General features: G+C 33.7%; 1 protein-coding gene across 3 annotated transcripts in view; it reads left to right on the top strand.

The window, feature by feature from the left end:
• Positions 1 to 27221, top strand: part of LOC115885808 (protein yippee-like 2) — a 417160-nt gene that overhangs the window by 286460 nt on the left and 103479 nt on the right. For 2 of the 3 annotated variants that reach the window (XM_030904830.1, XM_030904831.1), the window contains exon 1: positions 4936 to 5210. The exons of the other annotated variant lie outside the window; for it this stretch is intronic. The gene's annotated coding sequence lies outside the window, so the exon portion shown is untranslated. Of the gene's footprint in view, positions 1 to 4935; positions 5211 to 27221 lie in introns of those variants that run through there. 3 annotated transcript variants of the gene reach the window in all.

Raw genomic sequence — 27221 nt, 5'->3', positions numbered from 1 at the left:
CATAATTATTAGTGATCAATTAATTGATTATTTCATCATTTGATCATTAATTTGTGTTCCAAATTGATGTGTAAGTTATTACTTGTTAATTGAGATAAATGAAGATTTTTTGCAGGACGCAAAAAGTGGACGAAACGCATAAATTGGCTTAATTAATAACTTCCTAATTAGTGATCATTTAATTAATTATTTCATCCTTTGATCATTAATTTGTGTTCTAAATTAATGTATAAATCACTACTTTTTAATTGAGATAAATGAAGATCTTTTGCTGGACTCAAAAAGTGGAAGAATCACAGAAATTGGCTTAGTTAATAACTTCATTTAGTGATCAATTGATGAATTATTTAATAGTTTTATGTTCCAATTTAATGTGTAAATCACTATTTTTTAATTAAGCTAAATGAAAATTTTTTGCTGGGCGCAAAAAGTGGACGAATCACATAAATTGGCTTAATTAATGACTTCATAATTAGTGATCAATTAATTAATTATTTCATCATTTGATCATTAATTTGTGTTCCAAATTAAAGTGTAAGTCACTACCTTTTAATTGAGATAAATGAATATGTTTTGCTGGACGCAAAAAGTGGACGAATCACATAAATTGGCTTAATTAATGACTAGAATTAGTGATCAACTTCAATAGTTTTATATTCCAAATTAATGTGCAAGTCACTAGTTTTTGTATCACATGAAGAATTTTAGAAGCTTGAAATTACCATGTGGCATGTTGCCATGATCGTGGATGAAATCCATGGAATTATCTCGCAGAATCTTCAAACATATGAGCCTTCCAATCCAATCTCCTGCAATGAATCGGTACAAATATACCTGTCGGTATCAGATTTTACATGAGTATTTGAACATGAAAAATAAAACGACTGCATTTGGCGTAGAAAAAAGTACTGTTAAGGCGCTGCTCAGATACACACGTTTATTCTTACCATGGCAAAAATCCATAAATTGGGCTACGAACTGCTACCCCGTCCACCATACGGTGACCATACTCTCCAGATACAGCCTCCCGCGACATTTTTTTAAATCGAAACTTGAAGAAATGGCTGGGCAGGAAGAATTTTGTGTCGAATAGCGAGGTAATCACTTAAACAAATGTCCATTTTGGGAGCCTTGAGCAAATCTATTATTTGAAAAGAATAAAAAATGTGCATAAATGCTGGACTAAATGTATCGAGCTCAAAGGAGACTATGTTGAGAAATAAGACGCTTTTTTACCTGTCACTGATTTCTCAAACTGCCCTCGTATCAAAATAAAACCTGCAGTTAAATTAAAACTCAAAATTATTATTTTGATCTATCCTTTTCAATATTCGAGTTCCTAAATGGTTTTTAATTAACCTCGACTGTACTTGATTTCCAAATTATAATTTGTTTGTGAACTAGACCAACAAAACTTTTATTTTGTATCTTATATTTAAGTCGCAATTACCGATTCTACGAAACTCTTTCTATTTGTATGTTTCGCGTTATTTTGAAAAACAAACTAAATCCTTAAATTGGCGTAATTAATTAGGGTACCTATCTTATGTATGTACTTATATTCGTCGTATTTTGACATTTACAAATAAAGTATAATTTAGCATAGTTTAATTATTCTTCACTGCATTGTTATTTCATTTTATTGTGTCGATTATTTTTTGTACATATAGTATAATTAACTCTCTAAGGTGGTGGTAACATTTTGTTACTTTTCTTGTAATTATTTAGTAATAAGACAACTCATGGAAACATTTTTATTAATCACTTTTGAAATGCTTGCCTGGCTAATAATAATATTTTCCCATTTCATTGTATTTTCGTATAGAAGTATGGAGTATCCTTTATGCTGTGAAGTATCCTTTAGAAGTGTGTAGTATCCTTTATGCTGAATAATTCCAGGTTGATTAAATTGAAGGAACATGTTTTCAAAGATGATGGTTTTCAAGTGATAGTAGCATTAATGTTACCATGACGTTTAACCATCTTTGTTTCATAGCTCTAAAAGCCCTGAAGAAGGTGAATAGCTTTAATCGAATCAACTTTAGTTCATTCAAATAGAATCAACAAGTAGCTCTGTGTGTTTACTTATTAATTAAAATACTTATTCAAGTATTTTACCCCCAAGATTTGTAGACTAATACTATATATAGCATATGTTTTCTGTGCTAATAAATCTTTTAATTACATTCTGTTTAATGTTCTAATTAACGAAATATATTTTTACAGGTGTAAAAACATCTATAAATATAAATAATGGCTGGAAATTTACTACATTAAATCAAATGGATTTCTTGTCAAAAATCTAAAAAAATCAATGAAAGCAAACATATGCGTATGCTGTTAATAGCAAAAAATGGTTTAAATGTTTAATTACCCTGTAAATATAGCATATCAAAACGAGTATTAGCCCACATTAAATTGTTTATTTTGATATACCGAAATATCTGGGGGTGGGGGCATCTGATTAGCTTTTCAGTTGACGGCTTTATAAACAAGGCTCATCAATGCCATTCATAGACCCAGAACCCTTCTGCGGTACTGCAAAAAATCTCTATAATGGTGGAATAATTTAACGAGGCAGAGGTAGGCAAAAAAGTTCATAGTAGAACATTCGTCAAAGTTCACGGCAGACCTGAGAAGCAAAGACATTCAAAACTCTAGTGGGTCTACTAACAGGATATGTTTTGGTTTGGTTAGTTTAGGTTGGTAGACACTAATATGCCAATGCCAAAGAGCTATATTACGGAGGGTTAAGCCTCCAAATTGCTAGACTTTTGGAAATTATCTGGAGTATGAAACCTAAGGATCAGAAGAATATCACAATAGATCGGAAAAGGTCGCAGTAGAACAGGCCCACAGCCCACAGCCATCTCAAAGAATCTAATCTAGGGATTGACTAACACTTCCATGTTAGACTCAATGTAATGCCATTTGTAAGGAGGGGTGTGTTTTTTTTGGTAAAACTCTCTTTGAAACATTTTCTATTGTAGATTTCTTCAAGTGATTTTTGGTGATGCCAAAATTTTTGGCAAAATTGCCTTTCTATTGCGAATGGAAAGTTGCGGCTGCGGAAAACATGATTGGCTTTTCTTGGTAAAGGGGTGTTAAAAAAGTTTTATAGATAAATAGTGCTTGTTCCTATCACCATCTCGAGAGAGATGATCATAGAGACGAATCTAGACAGTTTGGGAGTCGAATGTTACCCACTAAAAAGTCCACCTCCGAGGATCCAGCTGCCGAATTATAGTCAGCTATTATTTTTGCTGGTATTCAGGAAAAAGATAAAAGGATTATTTATAGGGTTTGGGGGACTATTTTAAAGGAAGGGGGAGAGACAAAGTTAATTGTCCAGAAGAATTGTTTTCAGATGGGGATATATAAAGTTTCTATAGTATTCGGGATTATCTTATCGGATGGTACCAATTTTTTTGTGGAACTTTAGGGCATGATCTCGAATATATTTTGGGATGGGGTCGATACGAAGGTACCAGGGCGGTATGGTAATGTAACGTAGGATTTTGTTTTCACAGACTTAAAGTCTGTTAATTTGGTTACCGGAAGCTATGCACCATGCTGGAGCTGCATAGAGGAGTTGGTAGCGAATGACGAATGTCGGTTTTGAGAAGGAGGACTTTTTGCTGAAGAGGCCATGCAGGCTAGCATAAGTGGCACGGGCACCAAAAAAATTCTTGTCGATGTCGAGAAATCCAGGATAGGCGGTGGTCAAGTGTGACTCCGAGATACTTGACGGTTTCCCCTCAAGGAATCTCTTTGTCGGCGACGACAAGAGGAGGAGATAGGGGGAGTCTCATACGTCCGGAAATGAACAAGGTTAGGATTTTTGCTGCGTTGACTTTGATCTTCCATTGGGAAAACCAATCAAGCAGCTGGATGATATGGGGTTGAAGCCTGCTCTGAATTTTATTGCAGTTATTTTCGAGGCAGTGGAGTAGAGACAGGTGTCGTCCACAAGCATGATTGGCTCGTTTATTCACAATACTAACATGTTCTGGTACCCAAATCAAAGTCACTTTGGTAACGGGGGTAAACCTCGTGAGATGGAAGATTTCCAACGACGACTACTGCAGAGTATGCGGAGAGAAAGAAGAAACCATAGAGCACCTGCTGTGCCACTGTCCGGCACTAGAATACCGACTCTTTAAAACTTTAGGGCAAGGTTTTTTGAAGAGACTAGAAGAAGCAGCAGAAGCGAACATCATCGACATCGGAAATTTTGCAAAGAGGTGGAGGTGCATTAACGCAAAGAAAGAATGAGAGGAAGGTTTTGTACAACAATAACAGGGGTATCGCAATGGACCCAAGGCCTCCGAGTGAGGGATCAAACATGACCCCAAACCCCAGCAGCCTTACCTAACCTAACCTAACAATGTAGGGCTCGACGAATGAGTACAGCGTGAACGAATGCTTTCCATCTTTGTCGATAAAAGTGAATTGATCAAAGAAAAATGCGAGCTGTGAACGATCGAACGCGTTGCAATGTGGATGTATTGGTAAACATGCCGGAAGTCGAAAAAGTTTTGGAAATGTTAGCGAAAGAATAGGATTCGTTCAAATGCGAACGAATATGGTAACGATGGTAACATTCATCAGGTGTAGCCTGGGCTTTAGGTTTTACCACTTTAATATCCATCTAGTTTGAGAATTTAACTAGTAGTAAGATGTTTTGTATGCTAAAGCTCAAAATATTTGCAAAGCATCTAGATTCTAAGTCGCAGTAACCGATTCCGCGAAGCTCGCATTAGGTTCTGCGTTATTTCGGTAAAAATTAATCCTTTGACGATTAAAACGCCATTTACCTCTGGTGTACGAGTCGCAGTTTCGCCCATGCCCCGTACCGTAGCCTGCTCGTAGCCGATCGCGAGACGCGAGATAAAATGTAAATAAAATAAAAGCGTCCTTGGCCGCCGAGCTCAGTCAGTGTTCCTTTCCTGCCCGCCGCTGGCTGGTGTGTACCGGCTGTCGCTCACCGCCACAACGCGATCCGTTTTACGAAAGCCCAAACGCGTAATACCTTGGCCGTTCTGGTGTGGAAACTACATTTTGCAATTACAAACTTGGTTTTTGTGTTTTTCGCGGCTTGTTTCGAAAAACTTTTTTGGTGATTTTTGTGATTTTGAATTAGTTGATTTGGAAAGTTGTTTTTGGATCGTTAGTGGTGACTGTTGATGGAAACATCAACATCTTAAACTGTAAGTTATATTTGTTCTCAGTTTAATACAATTGTGCTGTTTTTATGTGCCATAAGAATGATGTGTTGCAGTTTTTTAAAATCTGTTTTAAAAGTGCATCTATTGTTGATAAAAACTATAGCTGTTTAATGTTAAATACGTTTGAACTAAACTGTTTTCTAGTAAACGTGTATGCAATTGTAAGTCCTTGACACTTCGTACGTCTGTTATTAAGCGAGTCAGCTGTTTCCTCTCAGCAGGAGACGGGTCATCGAAAGAATATTTTGGTTATTGTACCTTTAGAACTTATTTTTTTACTACTACATATATTATGTAGAATTTATATTTATATTGGAAATATTAATTAAGTTACTCATGTTTTTCGGATGTTTTAAAAATATCGAACTCCGAACTTGATTTAGCAGCTGATGGAAGACATAGTGGATCACAAAATTGAAAATTTGGATCATTAGAGATTATTGCTAAAAACGTCAACCTCTTAATCTGTAGAGATTTAATAGAGTAAACTTCTAGTGTTTTTAAATTGTAAACAGTTATGGTTATAAAATGTTGCCATTTCATCTCGCATTTCATTATCTATTTTGAGAGTGCATTTATTGTTGATAATAATTGTAATTGCATTCTCTTGTTCTTACTAAACACTTTTCTAGTATAGGTAGATATGTCTATGTCTTTTGACACTTTGTAGATAATTTAATTTGTCTGCTATTAAGCGAGTCAGCTGTATCTTCTCAGCAGGAGACAGGTTATCGAAAGAATATTTTGGTTATTGTATTATTAGAACTTATTTTTTTACTACTGCATATATGTGGAATTTATATTTATATTGAAAATATTAATTAGGTTACTTATGTTTTTTCGCATGATTCAAAAATATCGAACTCCGAACTTGATTTAGCGGCTGATGCACTGAAACACAATGGATCAAAAAATTGAAAATTCGAATCTAATGATTCAAATTTTTTGAATCATTAGAGACTGTCGATGTAAACGTCAACGTCTTAATCTGCAGAGATATTTTAATAGAGTTAACTGCTAGTGTTTTTAAATTGTAAACAGTTATGGTTATAAGATATTGCCATTTCATTATCTATTTTAAGAGTGCATTTATTGTTGATAATTTTAATTGCTTTATATTTTTTTTGATTTTAACAGAACGTCAACGATTTCTTGTAAACGTATCTGTTTTAAAAAGTAAAGTGTTCTCGAATAGTTCAATTTTGAATGGTTTTTTTCTTGATTCTTTATATTTTTTTTTTGCTTCCGACGACGGAAAGAGAAAACTTTCCGAAACGTTAAGCATTTTTTTCTTTGTTAGGCAAATTTTTATTACTGTAAACACAACTTCTTACAAGCAGCATTTTTCTTGCAGTGCAGTGGCGAAAAACCCATAAGGATTTTTTTTGGATAATTTAACTTGTCTGATATTAAGCAAGACAACTGTTTCTTCTCAGCAGGAAATACAGGTTCCTTATGTTTTATTTCGCATGTTAGGCCAATCAAATTAATATATTTTGAGGAATAAATTTCCAGCAAGCTGGAAATCATTTTAATACCTTTATTCGGTCCTAAATGCATGTAATCTAAGTTTGCACCATCCCAGGAGGTGAGCTTAGTTTTTGATAGGCAAAAAACCGTCAAATTTTTGCACATTTTTGAGTTTTTTGCTTCTAGCTGGAAATCGGTGCGTCGGCCGGAAAATGTCACTCCATTCAATAATACAGAGGACTAACTTCTGCGTCGAATGACATATAAAACATCAAATTTGGTTTAGTGGTATAGCCGAAATCCAATGTTATAAACAAAGAAAATTTCGTATGTCGGTGCAAACTTACATTTTACGGCTATCTAAGACTACATATCTTTAAAACAGATACTCTTATTGAAAAAACCCATAGAATAAAAGTTGTAGGGAATAAATTTACGTTATATAGATACTTCTCTTAATAGCCAAAGCACGAAATTCATCTAACATTTACGTCATAAAACCTGGAAAGGGAACCTCTCAGAATACATTCTACCCAAGTACTACATTCTCCCACGTACTTCAACTTCTCGTCTGTTGTCAAAGAGAATATCCTGTTCCTACATGCAATCAGTCGATGCGATATAACCTCTGCATTCTATCGCCAAGGGAAGTTGAAGTTTGTCAAGCTTCTTGAAAAGAACACGACATTTCAAGAGAGTGTCAGGGTTTTTCATCATGAAGATGCAGATACTGAGGTTCTCATTTCAGCAGGTCAACTGTTCTTGGCTGCCCTTTATTCACCTAAGGCAGATGTGACCTCCTTGGGCCAAATTCGCTACGAGATATTTTCAAAATCCCTAACAAAGCCAACTTTTGAACTGGCCTCTCTACCTCCAACATATTCTACGAGTGTACCTTCAAATCTAAGGCTGGTATGATAAATCAAAGGATCCTTTGAACTGGGGTTGGAGAAGGACGGACTTTGGCCTTCTCCCCATCATAAACACCAAAGATCCAGCTCCACCTGAAATTCTCAATACTGTGTCCTGCAAATATTCAAAGGAGTATACAGAGAAGTACAGCTACCGAAAAGTAGGCATGAAATGTTCAGCAATATGCCTCAACTGCAGCGATCAGTCATGCTCGAATTCAGCACCCTTCGAGGATGAGAATGAGACCTACATTGCCGTAGAAGCAGAAATAGGTGAGGATGGTCCCTTTGAAGATGATCCCGATGAAGAGGACCTCGATATGCAACCGCGCCTTCCAAGCTTCTCAGATGAAGGGCCATCGACATCTAAGAAAATGGGAACATGAATGCCGCCACATTTTGTGCTGCATGTCTATTGATTTATACCATAATTACATTTATATTTCATCAATAAACTTTAAGTGTTTTTGTTACTTTATTGCACCTACATTATTAAGAACTATGATTAATTTACTTACTTAATTAATATTAATAATACTTATTAAAGATTTAATGGAAATGCAGAACTCTGATAAGTAATGATTTTTATTTCTACTACTCGAACCTCTACTCAGGTTGTGTATGTTACTTTAACATTGCAAAGCAATATGAAGTGCTGTTTTGGTACAAAATTTTGATATTTTTATACCCTACATAACTTCAAATGACTCAAACGTAAAAAAACGATTTTGAATTAATGCCAAATTTCGAGTTATAAGTGACTAAATTTAAAAAACTTAGGTCTCTGTGTAACGTGAAATTTTATTCTCAACAACTTTTATTTCATGGGTTTTTTCAATAGCAGTGTCTGTTTTAAAGATATGTGGTCATAGCCGCAAAATGTAAGTTGCACCGACATACGAATTTTTCTTTGTTTTTAACATTGGATTTCGGCTATACCACTAAACCAAATTTGATGTTTTATATGTGATTCGACGCAGAATTTAGTCCTCTGTATTATTGAATGGAATGACATGCGTTTTTTTGACTACCAAAAGTTAAGCTCACCACCTGGGATGGTGCAAACTCAAATTACACGTATTTAGGACCTAATAGAAGTATTAAACGATTTCCAGCTTGCTGGAAATTAATTCCGCAAAACTGCTTTTTTCATTTAATTTTATTGGCCTATGTTTAAAAAAAAGAATTTATTTAGGCGATTTCTTTGATTTAATCGGCTGATGGAAAACGGTTGTTCAAAGAAAATTTAAAATTTGGATAATTAGATCTTGATGTTCATGAAAATGTCATCATCTTGAGTTCATTTCACTAGTCCGAAAAAGTAGAAAAATAAGCGTTCGGCTAGGTTTAACGTTTTAACGTTTTATGTAAAACTGGCTAGGTATTTTTACACAAATGGAGAAGGAAATTAAAGATAAAGGATTATATTATATCCGTATTGTAGCACATTTTTAGACAACTTCTTTATTTTTAAGATTTTGATGGTCAAACATCAACAAAATATTCCTTATGTTTGGACTAAATTTTCTCGAAAATAAAGACATAATTTAAAATTCTGTTACAATACGGAAATAGATTGAAGTTTTGTGATTACAGTGATATATAATTTATATGGTTTTGTAACAAATTGCTCGCTATTTTATGGCAAATGCTGAAGCTCTGCAAACCTTAATCAAGCCTTAATCAAAGCACTGTGTTTGGAATTTTGGAAGTGGCTTAACACGGCAGGATCGGTCTAAGCCTTAGGCAGATTTCTGAAATATAATATATATTTCCTTCAGCCACAGACCCGCGTTCCCCGACCCTGAGAGCGACTCCGAACAGTACAGCGTAATAGACGCTGTAGAGATTTTTTAATTGAACAAACAGCTAGTGTTTCTAAACGTGCATTTAAGAGTGCGTTTATTGTTGATAAACATTATAACCATATAATTAAGTTGAAACTAAAACAGTTTTCTCGTATAGGTAGATATGTATATGCGTTTTCAAGTCCTTAACACTTTGTAGATAATTTAATTTGTCTGTTATTAAGCGAGTCAGCTGTATCTTCTCTCAGCAGGGGACAGGTTACCGAAAGCTACAATATGTGTGAAACACCTTGGTTAATTTACTATTAGAACCTATATTTATAGTTTTTATATTTTATAGTTTTTATATTTTATATTTATAGTTTTTTTTTAATTTATATTTTTATATAAATACTGAATTATATTTAGGTGATTTTGTGATAAACGTATCTTATGATAAAATCATTAATAGAACTAACTGCCAACGGCCTAGCTACGTTGAAGCACCGGTTCCCATTAGAACACCGAAGTTAAGCGACGTAAGGCGATACTGGTGGATGGGCGGGTGACCGGTTCGAAACTCTGTATCGTGCTGTTGTCCAAGGGAAAAGTGTAAAATTTATTGATACACACTGCTCATTCGCGCCGGGCGAGGCCGGATGAGATCGGATATCTCGTGAGTAAGAGTTAATTTAGACACTTCCTAAGTCGGTAGGCCACTGACCATGATATGGCCGAAGACCGCGGTTCGGATTCCGCGTAAACAAAGTAGGCTCCGTCCAGATTAGCCCTGGCAGCAAAAAGGAGACGCTAACTGAAATCTTTAATTTACTTTACTAGAACTAACTGCAACTGTTTCTAAGCAGTATGGTTATCAAATAATGTTGTAAAATGTAATTGCGTTATCCATTTCTGTGAGTGCATTTAATGTTGATAAAAACTATAACTGTGTAATTACGTTGTTACTAAACAGTTTTCTAGTCTATATATTTTTAAATCCTTGACACTTCTGTAGGTAATTTATGTTGTCTGTTATTAAACAAGTTATTAAACTTGATTTTATCATGTTTTTTGGCGTGGGTATTTAGAAAAAGATAAATTTGTGATCAATTCAGTTGATAGATAGTTGTGTTTGAATTGTTAATGGAGACTGTCAATATTTATTTTCATTTTAATACACACAGTTTGTATTTTCCTAAATAATATCGCAATCAGCTGTTGCAATTTCATTATCTATTTTAAAAGTGTATTATAATTTATTGAATGATAAAATCTATAGCTTTGTTATTACATTGTTACTAAATAGTTCACCTATGCATATATGCAATAATTGTGAGATACTTCTTAGGTAATATAAGTTGTACTTGTCTGTTATTAAACGAGTCAGCTGTTTCTTTTAGCAAGGGATACAGGATATTGAAAGCCTTGGACACTTTATTATAGAAACTACATCATTTATGTCATTATGTTTTTTTCGTGTTGTTCACACACATCTTAGCGAGTCAGCTGTTGCTTCTTAACAGGGGACATCGACTACAATACTAACACAAGACCCAATACTAATCACCTAGGTCATTCAGCTATAAAAACTATATTTTGCAACTATAAAATTGGTTCTTTGTGTTTTATCCTATTTTTATTTTATTCCAAAAAAATTTTTGGGGTATTATTGATTAACCCAGCTGCTGGTGGAAAATGCATTTGGATCTTTAATGAAAACTATTGATGAAATCATCAACGTGCTAATCTCTGTATCTGTTTCCATTTTAATAGATGTTGAATATTTTAATGAATATTTAAATGGTCATAAGTTCAACAATACAGTTATAATGTTTTTAATAAATTGTATCGCAATCAGCTGTTGCTAATGCATTGTTTATTTTAAAAGTGCATATTTGTTGTTAGAAACCAGATCTCGGTAATAAAGGTCAATAAATAACACAGTTACTGATAACGAACAGTTTAGTTCTAGTATTATGTACATATATGGAAATAAATATTCTTCATTATTTTGTTAGCTAGTTTAATAAGTGTATTTTTGTTGATTCAAACATAATCTAATATAATTAAATTGTACGTTATCTAGACTTGTAAGTTGAGAAATATCCAGCGACTCAGCCTCTTTCTTGTCTTATGTGCTTTAAAAAATTTAATTTTTAAATAAGTCTTTTTTCTCGTAAAAGGATTATTTAACTATAGGAGATAGATTCTTGCCATTTAAGTGATGATATAGAAATTAATTTCATTTATATTGTAGATCACTACCGGTTTCGGAGCCTACTCCATCATCAAGTGAGCTTGGGTCGATTCCCCAAAATGACAAACACAGCGCAGAGTACCCAATTCCGTCTTGTCGGAAAGTAACGGATATCTAATGCCTTTTGGCACACCATGCTCCTCGCGCTGGTCATCACCCTACTCCCTCGTGCTACCGCAATGTTGGCCTCTCCGCCCACATTCTGCTCCGCTCGCGTAATTACTCGCAACACTCTGCACGTCGCTCTATTGCCACTCCTTTGACTCGCGGCCAAAAACCGACAAAACGGGGATTGGTTTGCAGGACGATGATATGCAGCATGACGAGTAATGTTGCCACATTACGTCTGCCTCCTTCCCTCGCTACTTCCTATGCCACTCGACGAGTGTGTGGCAGGGCCATAACCGCTACTTCCCGACAAGTCGGAATTAGGGTACTCTGCGCTGTGTTTGTCTTAAGTCCTGCACGGGAGGTAGCGGCTTGCGTGTAATGGTAGTATTTTCGTATCACCGAGACGCAACTATCAATAGTAAAAGGTTTTTCAGGCAAGCCAAATTAAAAATGGAAAACAAATTTCTTGCAGCATAGGTATATAATTTTATTTCTCCTTTCGCTGTTGCTCTCTTTCTCCTTTCTTCCACCCATCCATTATTCTTATCCTCCTCAAGTCCTCTACAACGTCCTTTTTCCATCTGGTTCTCGGTCTACCCCTCCTACTCTTTCCACCTATTTCATTGCTCTTTATTATCATACTAGGTTCTTGCTTCAGACATTCTTTCAATGTGTCCCAGCCATCTCAGTCTTTGTGCTCTTGCTACTCCCGTTATACTCGGTGCCCCATATTGTTATTTTAATTCTTCATTTGTTCTTCTGATCTATATGTTGTCTATCTTCTTTCCTAGAAAATCTTCCCAGTATTTTTCTTTCGCAAATTTCTATCCTTTTTCTAAACTTTCCGTTACATTTAACGTCCACGTTTCACAGGCATGCAGCACTATTGGTCGTATCATTGTTTGGTATATTCTGATATTTAAACTTCTAGAGATGTTGTTTTTAATAATTTTCTGTAGTGCGCTAACACATCTATTTCCTGCCATTATTCTTGCCACAATTTCCTGAGTTACATTTGGTTTCCTAACAAATACTGTTTCTAGATATGTGAATGTATCTACTTCCTCAGACTTGTATCATTTTCCTCTCTCAGAATTTATTTGTGGACATCTTCCTTCTCAAAATCCCTATCTGACCACTCCATAAACTTAGTTTTCTTCTCATTAAACACTAAACCTATTTTTGCTCTTGATCTTCTAGTCTTTGGTCACCGATATCAGCTCTTTTCGATCAATTGCTAAGATAACTAAATCATCTGCAAGGCTAAGCATTGGTGTCTTTTATATACAGAAGGCCATCGCTGAGATTCCCGCATCTTTTATAACTTTTTCTGATACTACTAGTGTAGTATATATACACAACTCTTTAGTAAGAGTGCTGGAAATAGTGGATCACCCTGTCTTAATCCGTCTCTGATTATAAATATTTTTCCGTTGTTTTCTTGTTTACTTTGACTTCATTTACTGTCTCTGGGAGTATCAATTTTATCATTTTGGTCAGTTTCTTGTTAACCCCTAATTATGTTAATGCTCTACCAACCAAAACAAACACCTCAGTTCTTTTAACTCTGTCATATGCCTGTTGGAAGTCGATAAATAGGAGCATTGTCTGTGCTCCGTATTCATAACTCTCCGCTTGTATTTCTCTAAGGGTGAATATTTGGTCAAAGGTACTTCTTTTCCTAAATCCACCTTGGTACTCTCCAATTTTCTCAATCTCATCAACCTCCTCGACTCCTTTTCTTTTATATTTGTTGCCAGTACTTTATAAGCTACATTTGGGAGATCTATACCTCTGTACTTTTGGCATTCACTCTTATCTCCCTTCTTATGTATAGGGCAGATTCTTGCTTCTTTCCACTCTTTCGGTATTTCTTCTTTCTCGTTCGATACGTTTTTCAGTAGTTCCTGGATGTGTTCAGTCAACTTGGATCCATACTTAAATATCTCAGCCGGCATAATGATCATTTCCGGGACTTTTGTCATTCTTTAATTTCTTGATAATTTTCGTTCATTGACACTTTCATAATTCGGTGGGAGTACCTCTTTATTCTGATATTCTATATTTATTTCACCATTCTCCTGCTTGTTTTGCGTATTCTTCGCTTTCATTTAATAGTTCTTCAAAATATTATTTCCATCTATTCAAAACATCCTCTTCGGTTGATATTATTTGTCCTTCTTTGACTTTAATATATGATATCCTACCTCTTGGTATCCCTTTCTTTTATTCCTGTATTCCAACTAGAAAATTTTTTAATTTTCTTTGTTTTATAATGCTCTTCCATTTTCATTAAGTTTTCCTCTTTTTATTTCTTCTATAATTACTTATTACTATATACTATATTGCTATATAAATAATATGTTTTGTTTTTATAACGGACGTATTCCAGTAATAGAATAATTTCTTAATCTTATTTTACAGCAAATTACAGCAGATGGAACTGTTACCAAATATTTTTTGGCACATTGTAGTAGTAATTTTATAGTATAAAAATCCTTGACACTCATTAGGTAATTTAAGATTACGCATTATTGAAGCAAGTTAGCTGTGGTCTTGTCAGCAGAGAACACGTGTTATTTTTATTTATCTTGAATTTATTTTCTTTGTTTTTAACATATTTCAATAGTTAAATTCGAATTTTGGTTTATTTAAATTATTTAATCATAATAATGCACTTTTATTTGAATATTTACATACATTACATTATTACTAATTCTAATAACTTCTCCTAGGAAGGAGAATTTTTAGTATTGATTTGTTTTCCGTTTAACTGTATATGTAGAGCAGTTGCTATTTTTAATTGATTTTTTTTGCGTGCGAAACTTTATAATAAGAATTTTTTATACGAAGAAAATTTTTAATATAATTACTGAACATTTTTTAACGAAATTTTCTTCATTGTCTGGTTTTTACATTTTATTTTCATAATGTTGCTAAGTAGATTCGAGTTTGGATTGTTAGTGAAATGTTGATGTAGAGTGACAGACTGATAAAAGTAAAACCGTTTTAAACTCTGTTTTGGCATAAGATATTATAATTTTATAGTACGGATGTCCTTGACACTGGCTATGAAATTTAAGTTGCGCATTACCAACCGAGCCAATTTTTTTTGTCAACAAATAGGTACGTGATGAGTATTTTATTTTGATATACATAGTGTATACAGTATCCAAAGAGTTTATTAAAGGGGATTTTTTTATTATTAGTGCCATTCCAAATTATGTCACTTATGTAACGCACATATTTTTTCTATCAATTTGCCATTATACTTGCGCAATTTAGATTACCTGTCATATATGAGTAATTGCCTCTTATTAAAAATGTCGTAAAGATACTTTATCTACGTCAGTGAGTTAAGAGCTTCTTAACTCACGCATTTTCATTACCGCACTACTTGTTTAGATTACTACCAAAGAGAAAAAAATATTTTGTAAAACATTGATTTTGCACTAAAGCCCCATACTTACACTTCGCTACTTCACTTCGTTCCTTCCTCGCGTCCCTTCATCCAAAAATCTTATATTTACTATGGGAAAATGTCGATTTTATGCGACTGTGTGTTCCTTCCTCCTTCGTCAAAACGCTACTTCGTCCGTTTACTTCCTCGAAACGCTCCTTCCACGTATTGTCGGTTTTTGGAGGAAGTAGCAAAGGAATTATCACGAACACAAAAAAATATTAAAATATATAAAATATATAAATCGATCTTGCATTTCATTCGTAGCTGATTTCTTGATTTGGCAGTACGTCTGTACAGGGTGTCCCATTTTCGTGTGTTTTGCAGGGTTTCTCGTTTATGAGTCGAAATACAAAGATGCGGTTTTCACATTACGCTGTTACTTTTTTATGAAACTAAAGATGCTATATACAGATATGTCCTAGCTCTCTTACTTCCTAAAATACAGGGCGAATCTGAAATTATTGCATTTTTCGATCCCCTTTGTATCATAACTTATCGAAAAGGTGAAAACGGTCTCCCGTACAGTTTTTCACGTAGAATGCAGTGACAGTAACTCTTTCTTCGTTGGAATCTGTCTTTTTTTAAATTGACTAAAACCAAAGAATATTATAGTTAACACAAGTAGTAGTGTAGTAGAATTCGTAGTAGAATTATCTTTGCTAAAACTTATATATTTTTTTAAATACGATATTTTGTATATTATTTTATGTTCCTTGTTAACGGATTGACACCATTAACGTTTAATTAGTATGTCATATTTCATGGTTTCGATATAAATTACATAATAAACTTTACTCTATTGTTGACTCGCCTTGTACATTCATACTGATATACCTTGTACATGATACTGAAATATTCGGATTTATTAAAAAAAAATATATTATTAAAATTCAATTTTTATTTTTGACACGACAAAGAATTGCAGTTTTATAAAATAAAAATTATGCGCCTTTCGGATTTTTTAAAAATTTTAGAGGTTACTAGATATTTCGTATTAAACATGTAGCTGCTATATTAAAAATATTTTGTGGTGTGTTGTTGCATAACTAACTAATTTCCAAGCATCGAATGGACGAAGGAAGGAAGCGAAGGGACGAAGGAACGCGAGGAAGTAACGCGAGGAAGTAAGGCGAGGAAGGAGCGAAGTGTGAGTATGGGGCTTAAATTGGAAAAATATGTTATGAGTAACCTTTTAATTTCCATAGTTATGTACTTTTTTTCGGTGCACCATTTTTCATACTTAGGGTATGTATTCATACTTCTGTTTCGATCTTGCTGGAAGCAATCCAGAAATGGCTCTGAATGCCTCTTCTTCAATGTCAGAGGGAATACTTTCCGAATCGCTCGTTTTTTAAACTAGTGACATCAATATTATTTACTGTCATATTGACATTGCCATACATGGTGTTATTTGAACAAAGGTATTAAGGTAATTGATTTTTAGGATAGGTATATAGTTAAGTAACAATAGTTTTTAAAATTCATTGTGTGTTTTTATAGTTAGACGTAGATAAAATATTGTTTAAGATACTTGTGTGGTTACACAACTCGTGCTACGCACTCGTTGTGCAACTTTCACACGTGTATCTTAATGATGCTGTTGTTTAACAACTCACTTCTATCGTAAATATCTATTATTTAATAAAATTTTAAAAAATGTTGTTTCAAAAAGTTCCGAGAAAGAAAATAATGCACTGTTAAGTAGCCATCTTCACAGAAGATAGCTAATAGAAATGAGCAACAAATCGCAAACTGCGATTCAATCGCAGAGATTTTAAAATCGCAATCGCAGCCTGCGATTGGCTTTCATAGGAAACTGCGACTGCGAATTTTTCTGTTTGCTAGTTGTAATTTAGGCAACCAATATTACTATAGTTGTGATTTGCGATTTTGTTAAACTAGGACCGTGATAACCTTCTATCTGCGAGTTTGAATGTTTAGGAGTTGCGATTTGCGATTTTGTTGCGAATGTAATGTTGTGGTCCATTGAAGCATTTTATAGTAAACTGCGATTGGTTTTTTTTTTCTCTGATTTTATTTATTTATACAGAAGGTATTATTTTCTAGGGCCAAGATCATAATATACTGGGTGTTTCTCAAGAGTGGTTTGCCCCAATAACATTATATTTTTATGATAAAAAAACGAGATTTGGTATGTGAGCCTATTACGAATTCACTTCCTGTTTCACCGGAAATTACCACAACTTTGGCTTTTTAAATGGCCCCTCGGTATTTTTTTAATTTATTCATAGAAAATGATACTCTGAATAGAATGGCGCATCATATGTCAACTTTTGACATTTACACTTAAAAAATCGTATTTTAAATTTTAATCTGGAGTGCCATGGCTGTGTTAAAAACACTAATTTTTAATCAAGGATCCTTGGAAAAAATATTTAATTGTCTGTTCTTTTTCGTGTGTTGTCCTGGCCGATTAAAAGATGCTCAAATCGCATTTTTAATCATATCTCAATTTTTCAAATGCAACGAGGGTAGCAAATTGTCGTTATGACAGCATGTTACAATTTCTAGTTAAACCATATGCGAAAAGGGAAAAAGTTGATATATGATATGTCATTATATTCAGATAGTATAGTAGAATATAACAGAAATATAACAATAAATAAAAAAAAATCAAAAAAGTTATTTACGGTGAAACAGGATTCAATACAAATCAATTGAATACGTCTATGAATCCTAATTTATGTCATATACTAAAATAATGAAAACAATGGCAATGTTCATTCTAGAGGCAAAAATTAGTTAATTGTGGCAATGATTTAAAATTCTTCTGCTGATTTAATGACAGGTCTGTCACTAGTGCAAAAGTTTAGAATGTGATGTTGTAAAAATTAGCTATCGTTTTAGGGTTACTGTTCTAGAACTTTCACGAATTACCGATAACAGTTGGGTGGGAATAAATAATTCAACAAATTCCATCTCTGCTGTAGTATAACAATTGGTATAACAATAGACATAACAAAGAGCCCTATTTCAACTTACGTCTCGTCGTCATAACGAATAATTCTAGTATTTATAATGGGGCAAATTTTTAAATGAATATAAAATGAAAAAGGTTTAATATTGAGATACGCAAATTCACTATCTTAAAATACGAAAACAGTATAACAAATAAAGAACTTCTGGCAAATTTATTTTTATAATCTTGCGATTAAAACTACTGATGACCGCTAAAGAAGAGTTAAATTTTGATTGTTACTCAAAACACTGTTGTAATTTGTAATAGCACTTGCTTGGCATATAAATATTATAATGTTAGAGTATGGAAGTCCTTGACACTCGCTATGTAATTTATATTGCGCATTATAAACTTATAGCCAGCTGTTTTTTGCCAATTATGCATACGCGATAGTTATTTTTAATTCGATAGGTTATCTATTGACTTTTTCTAATATTCAGTTATTTTTAAAATTAATTGGAGATATTATTGTTGTTTCTTTTGAAGAGATTGATCAGAATACGTACCTAATGCTTTCCATAAACAAGAGCTTTATTTTAGTCGACGTTTTGAACTATAAAATACTTTCTGTATGGGATTTTCGCGTGTTTGGGGAAACAATTTATTTTTCATGATTTTCTGATTAATTCCGTCTATGGCTGGAGTAAAATTGTGTTCAGAAAAATATTAACGTTCTTTGTTCTTTCGTCCTTTTTTAGTTTTAAAACTGCGAACATCAATCAGTTGCTCTTATAAAAGGATATTCAACTCTCTTTATCATATTTAAGAATAAATATGTTGAAAAAGTAAGTAACAGACGTCTGCGAAAGCTATATAAATTTATGATCAAAATTCCCAACAGTAATAGTTAAAGTTATCAATTAGAATTATATTGTAGGGTCGTTTATGACCTCAAAGGTATGAAGGTTTTTATTAGAGATGGGACATTCCTAAACTAATATTACAAATTTGATTAAAATGAGGACGGGATTATTCAAACAGTGATTACTTTGATTACTATTACTACTTATAGTATTTAGAATTTTTTATGGGTGTACTTACACGTAATATGTATATTATTGCATTGTAAAAATGTTATCAAATGCGAATTCTATAAAAACATAATAGTCGTATAATCAATATCTAGGGTATTTGGCAAATACGACTATTATATTTTCATAGAACTCGCATTTGATTACATTTACGATACAAAACTATGCATATGCATATTAGGTATACGTATAAGTACGGTACAACAAAAAAACTTCCACCCCTATTTTCAATACTTTCACCCCCTTAAAGGTTGAATTTCCGAAAATCGCTTCTTAGTATTTAATTACGCCGCTTAAGAGACAAAAATTGTAATATAAAAAAATAAAATTGTGTAAAATTTCATAGATATAAGAATTTTTTTTATTTTTTTTATACCTATAATATAAACCCCCTAATTTCATTCCCACTCAGAGGTCGATTTTAGAAAAATCGCCCCTTAGTGCTTAATTGCGTCACCCAGTGAGCGTGCATTTGCATTTGCCGTGCAAAATGTAATACTCATACAGATTTAGAGATTATTTTATACCTACAATATTTACCCCCTAATTTCAACCCCTTAGGGGGCGAATTTCCAAAAATCTATCCTTAGTGCTCACCTACATAACTCAAGGAACGCATTTGCCAAATTTTGTGTTTCTATGTCAAGCAGTTTCTGCCGTGCATTTCAAGAATTCGCATTTGATTACGTTTACAATACTATACATCTTAGATATACGTGTGAGTACGACCCGTGATAAATTAAATTCATAAATACTATTAGTAGTTGGTTTGGCTGAACTGATACAAGTTTCTGTTTTTCTTTCTTAACCTCCATTGGCTTTGCCCATATTGGAGCGGCGTACAAAATACTGGCGTGGACCAATTCATTTAAAAGTATCCTTTTCTCCTGTCTTGGACTCCCGAAGTTTGGCATTACTTTTGCTAATTTAGCCACTGTTGTTTGAGCCTTTACTACTACTGCATGTATATTTATTTTGGACATCAGCTTTTTTCAATAACATCTGCAAATCCCACTATATTTGCATTTTCAGCCATTTCCAGTTCCATAAGCTCATCATAAAATATGTTCCGTAGGAGCGGTCCTAGGATCGATCCTTGGCGGAATTCCCAGTGCCATGTCATACGTTATTGCTCCTTCATACGTTAGATCGAATATTTTTCTCTCTGCATCTTGCCTATTCACAATATTGTTCAGATATTCTGGGAAATATTTTCTCTCCGAAAGGCTTATAAGATATTACCAACAGGTTGAGTATGAACAGGTTGTATTAAAAGTGAAACTTAATTTATGTAACTGAGTCTAAATCGAATTTAAATACTCCCTTAAAAGTCCATGTGAGATAGTTAAATCGTTCGTAAAATTGATCACGCAGAGGATAATAATAAATACGATCATGAAGGAGAAAACCTGGAGCACATAAGCTATTCATATTTTATAGAGGTGTTGCAAGGCAATAATACTAAAAAGCGTTTTCTAGTTTTCCCAGTAGTGGAAATCATAAATCCAACGGTACATTAAGAAGGGTGTTGCTGTATTTCTCGCTTATTTATTACAATACTTTTCAAGTGGTTTAATTTATCTGTGTTAGTTTTTATACTTTCAGCTTTATAGTTCGTATTGGAGATAATTTTTTTAATCTTGAAATTGGTTGGAATATTAACTCTAAAATCAAATTTAATTTTAGTAAAAAAAGGAAAACAAGCAGAATAATACGACAAATTCATAGATTTCTAAATGAATAAATGTATGGAAAAAGAACTATCTATTTTTTTTATTTAAACTCTATTAAAAGGCTAATAAATATATTTTATAAAATATAAGATATATGTAGGTCCATTCCAAATGCGACATTTGCATTTGCCCGTCATTATTGTCAATTTTTGGACTCAACAGACGACTTGGGCCGCCTGTGGACGACTGAAACACATTTCCAAATGACCACCTCGGATATTTTTTGAAGAGAAAGGTCTTCAATCAATGTGTACTACCTGTTCTGGTGTATGGTGCGGAGACCTTAACATTAACCAAGAAAACAGCAAACACAATCAGAAAACTCAAAAAGCAAAGGAAAAAATCAATGTTTAGAATAGTAGAAACTCTAATAGAATAGTAGAAACTCTAATAGAATAGTAGAACAATAAAAAGAAGTACGCCATAGAAAAATTATGAACTTTTGAAAATGTTATTGGGCAGAGCACATTGCAAGGATATGATCGATGGCTATGGCTATGATAACGATGATCGATGGACTACAAAAATTGTAGAATGGGGACCAAGATATGATGCATTCAGGAGTAGAGGAGGTCCTCCAACCAGATGGCATGACGACTTAAGACGTATCCAAAGTAACTGTATGAAAATTACTCTAGATAGGGAGTTATGGAAGCAAACGATGGAGGCCTACGTCCAACAGTGGACTTCAGTGGCTGGTTGATGATATTGTTGGATATATTAAATACGCCCTTATATAATAGAATATAAGATTAAGCCATCCGAGGCCTACGTGAATTATATGGCCGCAAGATACCCCTCGCACCGCGCCTGTGACGTCACAATCTGAGGGTCATCACTCGGCGATCAACTGTTGTGTTTACATAAATTAGTATGTAAATGCCGTGTTTGTGCCGGGTTTATGTTCTATTTTTGATCGAAAAAAATATATTTTCTTGTTGAAATCAGCGTTCAAATTATTTGTGGTGTGAAAATAGTGCTGTGCCTTGAGTGTAGCTAGCAAAAACTGTGACATTTTTTAGAATATCTGTGGTTTTTACATCAGATGAGGTTTCAAACTTAACCTCTACAAATTGTGGTATGTAGTTGTTGTTTCATACCTGTTTTTCATACAATACAAACCACTTTTCAGATTTTTTCAAAATTCTTTTACAAATTGCTTATATAGGTTCAATCGAGGGTTCAATTCAATAGAGAAATAATCCCTGGGGAGAGCATTAAAAAATTATTCCAAAATAGGAAGGGTACATGATTGTTTCTGTGCCTGTTTAAATAAAAATTCTGCCAAATATCCAATCATGTACCCTTCCTATTATTTATTATTTTGATGTAATTGCTTTTTCAGAAATTGTAGAAATAAATAGTGAACAATATGCTTCATTATTATTTATAGCAGGATATTGCTCTCATTCAGTAATAAAATACACTAGTGGATGTGAAATATGCAAAACTGTTATAACTTCAAACGAAGAATTTGCTGTCCAATTTGAAGACAAAGTATCAAATGTTAGTGAATACTTACTCAATATTACCCGAGGTGCATTAAAAACACCATCAGAAATAGTATTTCACTTTGTTATTGACATATTTAAAATATTTTGTATGCTCATATCATCAGACTATGAGCATGAATTTTTAACTTCATTTTCCCAGCAAAAAATTCTTAAAAAGTTGGCTTTAGTCAAGGCGGAAGATTTCATGGAAAATTATCCAGACATCTGTAATGCATGTAACAAGCCTTTTAAAAGCATTATTATAAAAATTGCTCATGTCTTGAGTAATATTTTTCTGAACAACTATACTAAAAATCGTTCTGATCAAGCATCTGTATCAAACACGACAGAAGTTTCTTCTAGAAAAAACAGAAAATTACTCACATTTTCAAAATAATTAAAAAACCGTCATTAGATTAGGTATAAATTTATAGTACTAATGTAATAAAAATGTTTTTCTAACCTTTAACCATTTGCATACTCTTCTTCTTCGAGTGCCATGTCCTCAACGAACGTTGGCTATCATATTGGCTATTATAATTTTGTTGGCAGCAGCCCTAAAGAGTGCTGCACTTGATTTTTGGAACCAATCCCGCAAATTTCGAAGCCACGATGTGCGTCTACGACCAGGTCCTCTCTTACCCTCTATTTTACCTTGCATAATCAAATGGAGGACGTTGTATCGTTCAGGGTGTCGAATAACGTGCGCAAAATATTCTAACTTCCGGATCTTGATGTTTTATTTATTTCGGGTTGTTTGGACAAGCGACTCAAAACTTCCTCATTACGAACCTTGTCAACCCAACTTATCCGCAACAATCTCCTATACACCCACATTTCAAAAGCCTGGAGTTTCTTTAGCAATGTCTCTGTGAGTGTCCAACTTTCCGCCCCATAAAGTAAAGTGGAAAATATGTAGCATCTTGTAAGTCTTAACTTTAGTTCTATGTTAATATTTCGACTACATAACACTTTCTTCATCCGATAGAATACCGATCTAGCTTTCTCTATACGTTGCTTGATTTCCTTGCTCATATCCCAATCGTTATTAATGTTAGAGCCCAAGTAGGTGATATTATCAAAGTTGATAATATCACCTCACCTAACCTTGAGCAACTGCTCAAGGTCGACTCCATAAGCTGTTATTGGTATCGGATTTATAGGATGTTTACTAACGGTCATAAGCTTAGTCTATTGAGTGTTAAGTTTTAACCCATACTCATCGCATGTACTTGTAACTCTATCCAACAGCAACTGCAGTTCTTCCGGACTACTGGCTAACAAAACGGTATCGTCAGCATATTTTAAGTTGTTGACATTAACTCCATTCACTTTGACACCGCCATCGATTTCCTCGAGCGCCTCCCTGAAGATGAATTCAGAGTAAAGATTAAAAAGTAGTGGCGACATAATGCATCCCTGTCGCACACCTCTACGGATTGCTATTGTTTCCGAGGTATTTTTGCCAATTTTAACACTTGCCTGCTGACTCCAATAAAGGTTTCTAATTATTTGGAGATCCTTATCATCAATGCCCACTTCCCGTAAAATCGCAACCAATTTATCATGTTTTACTCTGTCAAATGCTTTTTCGAAATCAATAAAGCACATAAAGACAGGGTGATCGACATCTCTGCATCTTTGAACAAGGACTTGGATGCAAAAAAGTGCTTCTCTAGTTCCAAGATTGTTGCGGAATCCGAACTGTGTCTCGCTAATTTGTTCCTCTATTTTGGCATATACTCTTGAATGTATTATTCGAAGGAAAATTTTTAGGACGTGGCTCATTAAACTGATAGTTCTGTAATCAGAGCACTTCCTAGAGTTTCCCTTTTTGTTGATCATTACGAATGTTGACTTGATCCAGTCAGTTGGTATAACTCCGGATTCGTATATTTTGTTAAAAAGCGATAGTAGCGACTGTTTTCCTTTAATATCGAGACATTTGAGTATTTCCGATGGTATTTCATCCGGACCCGTTGCCTTTCTATTTTTTGCTGTTTTTATAGCCTTCTCTAGTTCACCCATTGTTATCATAGGGCCTGTATTACATTGCATACAATTACCATTTGCATACAATTTTTGTGTATTTCTAATTTATTTTTTCAATAAATTATTTTTATAGAAAGCTCCAGTTGTACTTTATTTGTTACTAAAATAATACTTATCTAGCGCGATCCGAATCGAATATGACCCTCATCTTGTGACGTCACATTTTCCAATATTGCGGCCATAACATTCACGTAGGCCTCGAGCCATCTTATTACTTAGATTTCAACAAAAAACATGGAAAACTGCTGTCCGTCAGTACTTCAAATAAAACATATCTCTCTAATATTATAGTGTAACTTGGCTTGGTATTGGTTCTAATTACGTCATTTTCTTCCTCTTTTCTTAATATAACTTTGTTAACTACTTAATAATAATTACTTAACTAATTAACTACTTAATAAAATACTTCTTTTAACTAATTTCATTTGTCGACACTGCTTAGCATGTTATTATGAGGTACCTGCATAATAAGATTATATTTTCTGGTGCAGATTTTTAATAGAACAGCAGAGGTGTCGAAGATTGTTTACTCTAACAGTATGTTCATGTTTCGTTGTGGCTAGAAACGCTTGCTACAACTCGACGTCTTTTTTAGTTCTTAAACTGTTAGTTTTTCCAAGTTTACTTAATGTCTGATATATCTTGATCACCTGGATAAAAGCCCCCCCAAAAATGGAAAATATTGGCAATTTTTTTATTTGTGACAATATAATGTTGAATGCATTTATTTTTTTGCTATATACACTTGAAATTTTACTGGAATAAAAGCACTTCAGTATTTAATCTAATTTTAGAATTACGTATTAGCATAAATATAAACTATTGCAAAATATTTGTTAGTTAGTTATGATTACCGTTAAGCTCTCGAGTAAAGCCAGAAGCTCATGCAATACATTTTTTTTTCAATATGCATATGCAGATTTATATGCAGGGTTATTCGCCACATACGACACGTACTATTGTAGCTAAACGATTAAATTTTTACAAATTGTAAGTTTTGGGTTCGTGGAAGGACTATTGGAGCTACAATTTAAAAATTAATTTTTACAAGATACAGAGTGTCCCAAATAAGTAAAAAATATTATAGTTGTATTTTTTTAAATGGAACACCCTGTATATTATTCTATTTTTAGATTCTACGATTGAATTAAAGGTAAATTTGATTAAGGTTTATCACACTTAAACCTTACCGTTTTTGAAATATTTTCAATTTTGTCATATTGCAGTAAAAAAATTAAGGCTTCATTTTTCTCCAAGGGTATGAAAGTTTTTAATACTAATGTGTAGAAATGCAGTTGTGGACTGTATTAATTTTAATTTTAATTTGACTGGCCTTATTTTATCAATGTAGATTAATTTAATAGCTGGTAGAAACCGCAAAGAGAAATGAGAAACCTGCTTCTACATTTAATGGTCGTCTCAGACAGCTTCAGAGGGCCCTCTTCTCGATCTAGATCTTCTCAGCGCTAATTTTCACACATACACTCACATGAATCGTCTTTAAAGGGATTTAAGTTTTAAGTTCAGACTTTCGGCGCGTACCGGTTAGCTGACAATTTCGTCGTACGACGGTTTGTAATCGAATGTGTGCCACACTTCCTAGTGTTCGGTCATGCGTACACTAATGTTGCAGGAAGCAGGTATAAGTGCGGCAATTTAAAATTTAATGAAATTAAAATGATTAATCTTAATCTAAGAAACTACATAAAAAAATAATTTTATATAAAATATTAAGTTTCCTTATCAACTAAATATTTACTGAAATTTATTAATTGATCAGATATTGTGTTGCAATAATAAACAAAATAGTACCTTATACAAAGTGAAAAAATAATTGCAATGGCATCCGGCAGAATACGGCTGAATGTACTGATAATGATTGTTGAAATAGATTAAAAGTGGTTCTCTATATTGTTACGAATTCCGTGGGTCCAGTAATTTAAACTCACGATAAAATACTTAATGATTTATTATCTCACTCTATACACACAATTTATACTAATTACAATACACAATTTATGAAACTACTATAACTCTAATTTTTCTGGTACCTTCGCCAATTAATTCACAATTTAAAACGCGGTATTATCAAACTTCAAAACTGTCCCAATTGCGGATTACGCGGGCATATATACTCTACTCACTGTTTCTCGAACCTTCTAAAATTCTCAGAAAGCGTTCTACTTCCTACTGGAAAATTCCACCGCTGCCCGATTCGCCTTTGCACTTAGCTAAGAGATGGCGCTTCAACAGAAACGTCTTTCACTTTCTGGCGAATTCGCCAGGTTTCTCAATATACGTTGCGACAATGTAAGCAGCCAGCAAGTTTAGCGCCACATACACCTTGACAATATTATATTAACCTAAAATAACGATTTTCTTATTTGAAGATTTTACCATGCATCGTTTCTATGTAAAATGCGAGTTTATAAGTTTTATTTCTTTATAAAGTCGCCTAGCTCCGTATGCACTACCATTAACTATTTCGAACGTAAAGTCATGCTTTGCCATTTCTTGGTTTGAAGGCCTTTTTTTTCGTTTCTTTGTACCGAAATTTTTACTGTAGGAACAGAGTGCAGTTTTTTCCTCGTAAATAAGACATTTCTGACGGGCGCCAAATCTGTTTTTGAAGTGAAACAAATTGAAATTTCTGCAAAACGTAATGCGCGTTTCCTACAAAAAAGTTTCTTGGCGTTACGTGTCGA

This window comes from Sitophilus oryzae, unplaced genomic scaffold (assembly GCF_002938485.1).
Source record: "Sitophilus oryzae breed Bouriz unplaced genomic scaffold, Soryzae_2.0 scaffold_41_pilon_pilon, whole genome shotgun sequence".
NCBI lineage: Eukaryota > Metazoa > Arthropoda > Insecta > Coleoptera > Curculionidae > Sitophilus > Sitophilus oryzae.
The sequence above is the reverse complement of the archived record's forward strand: the minus strand, read 5'-3'. Positions and strand labels throughout refer to the sequence as shown.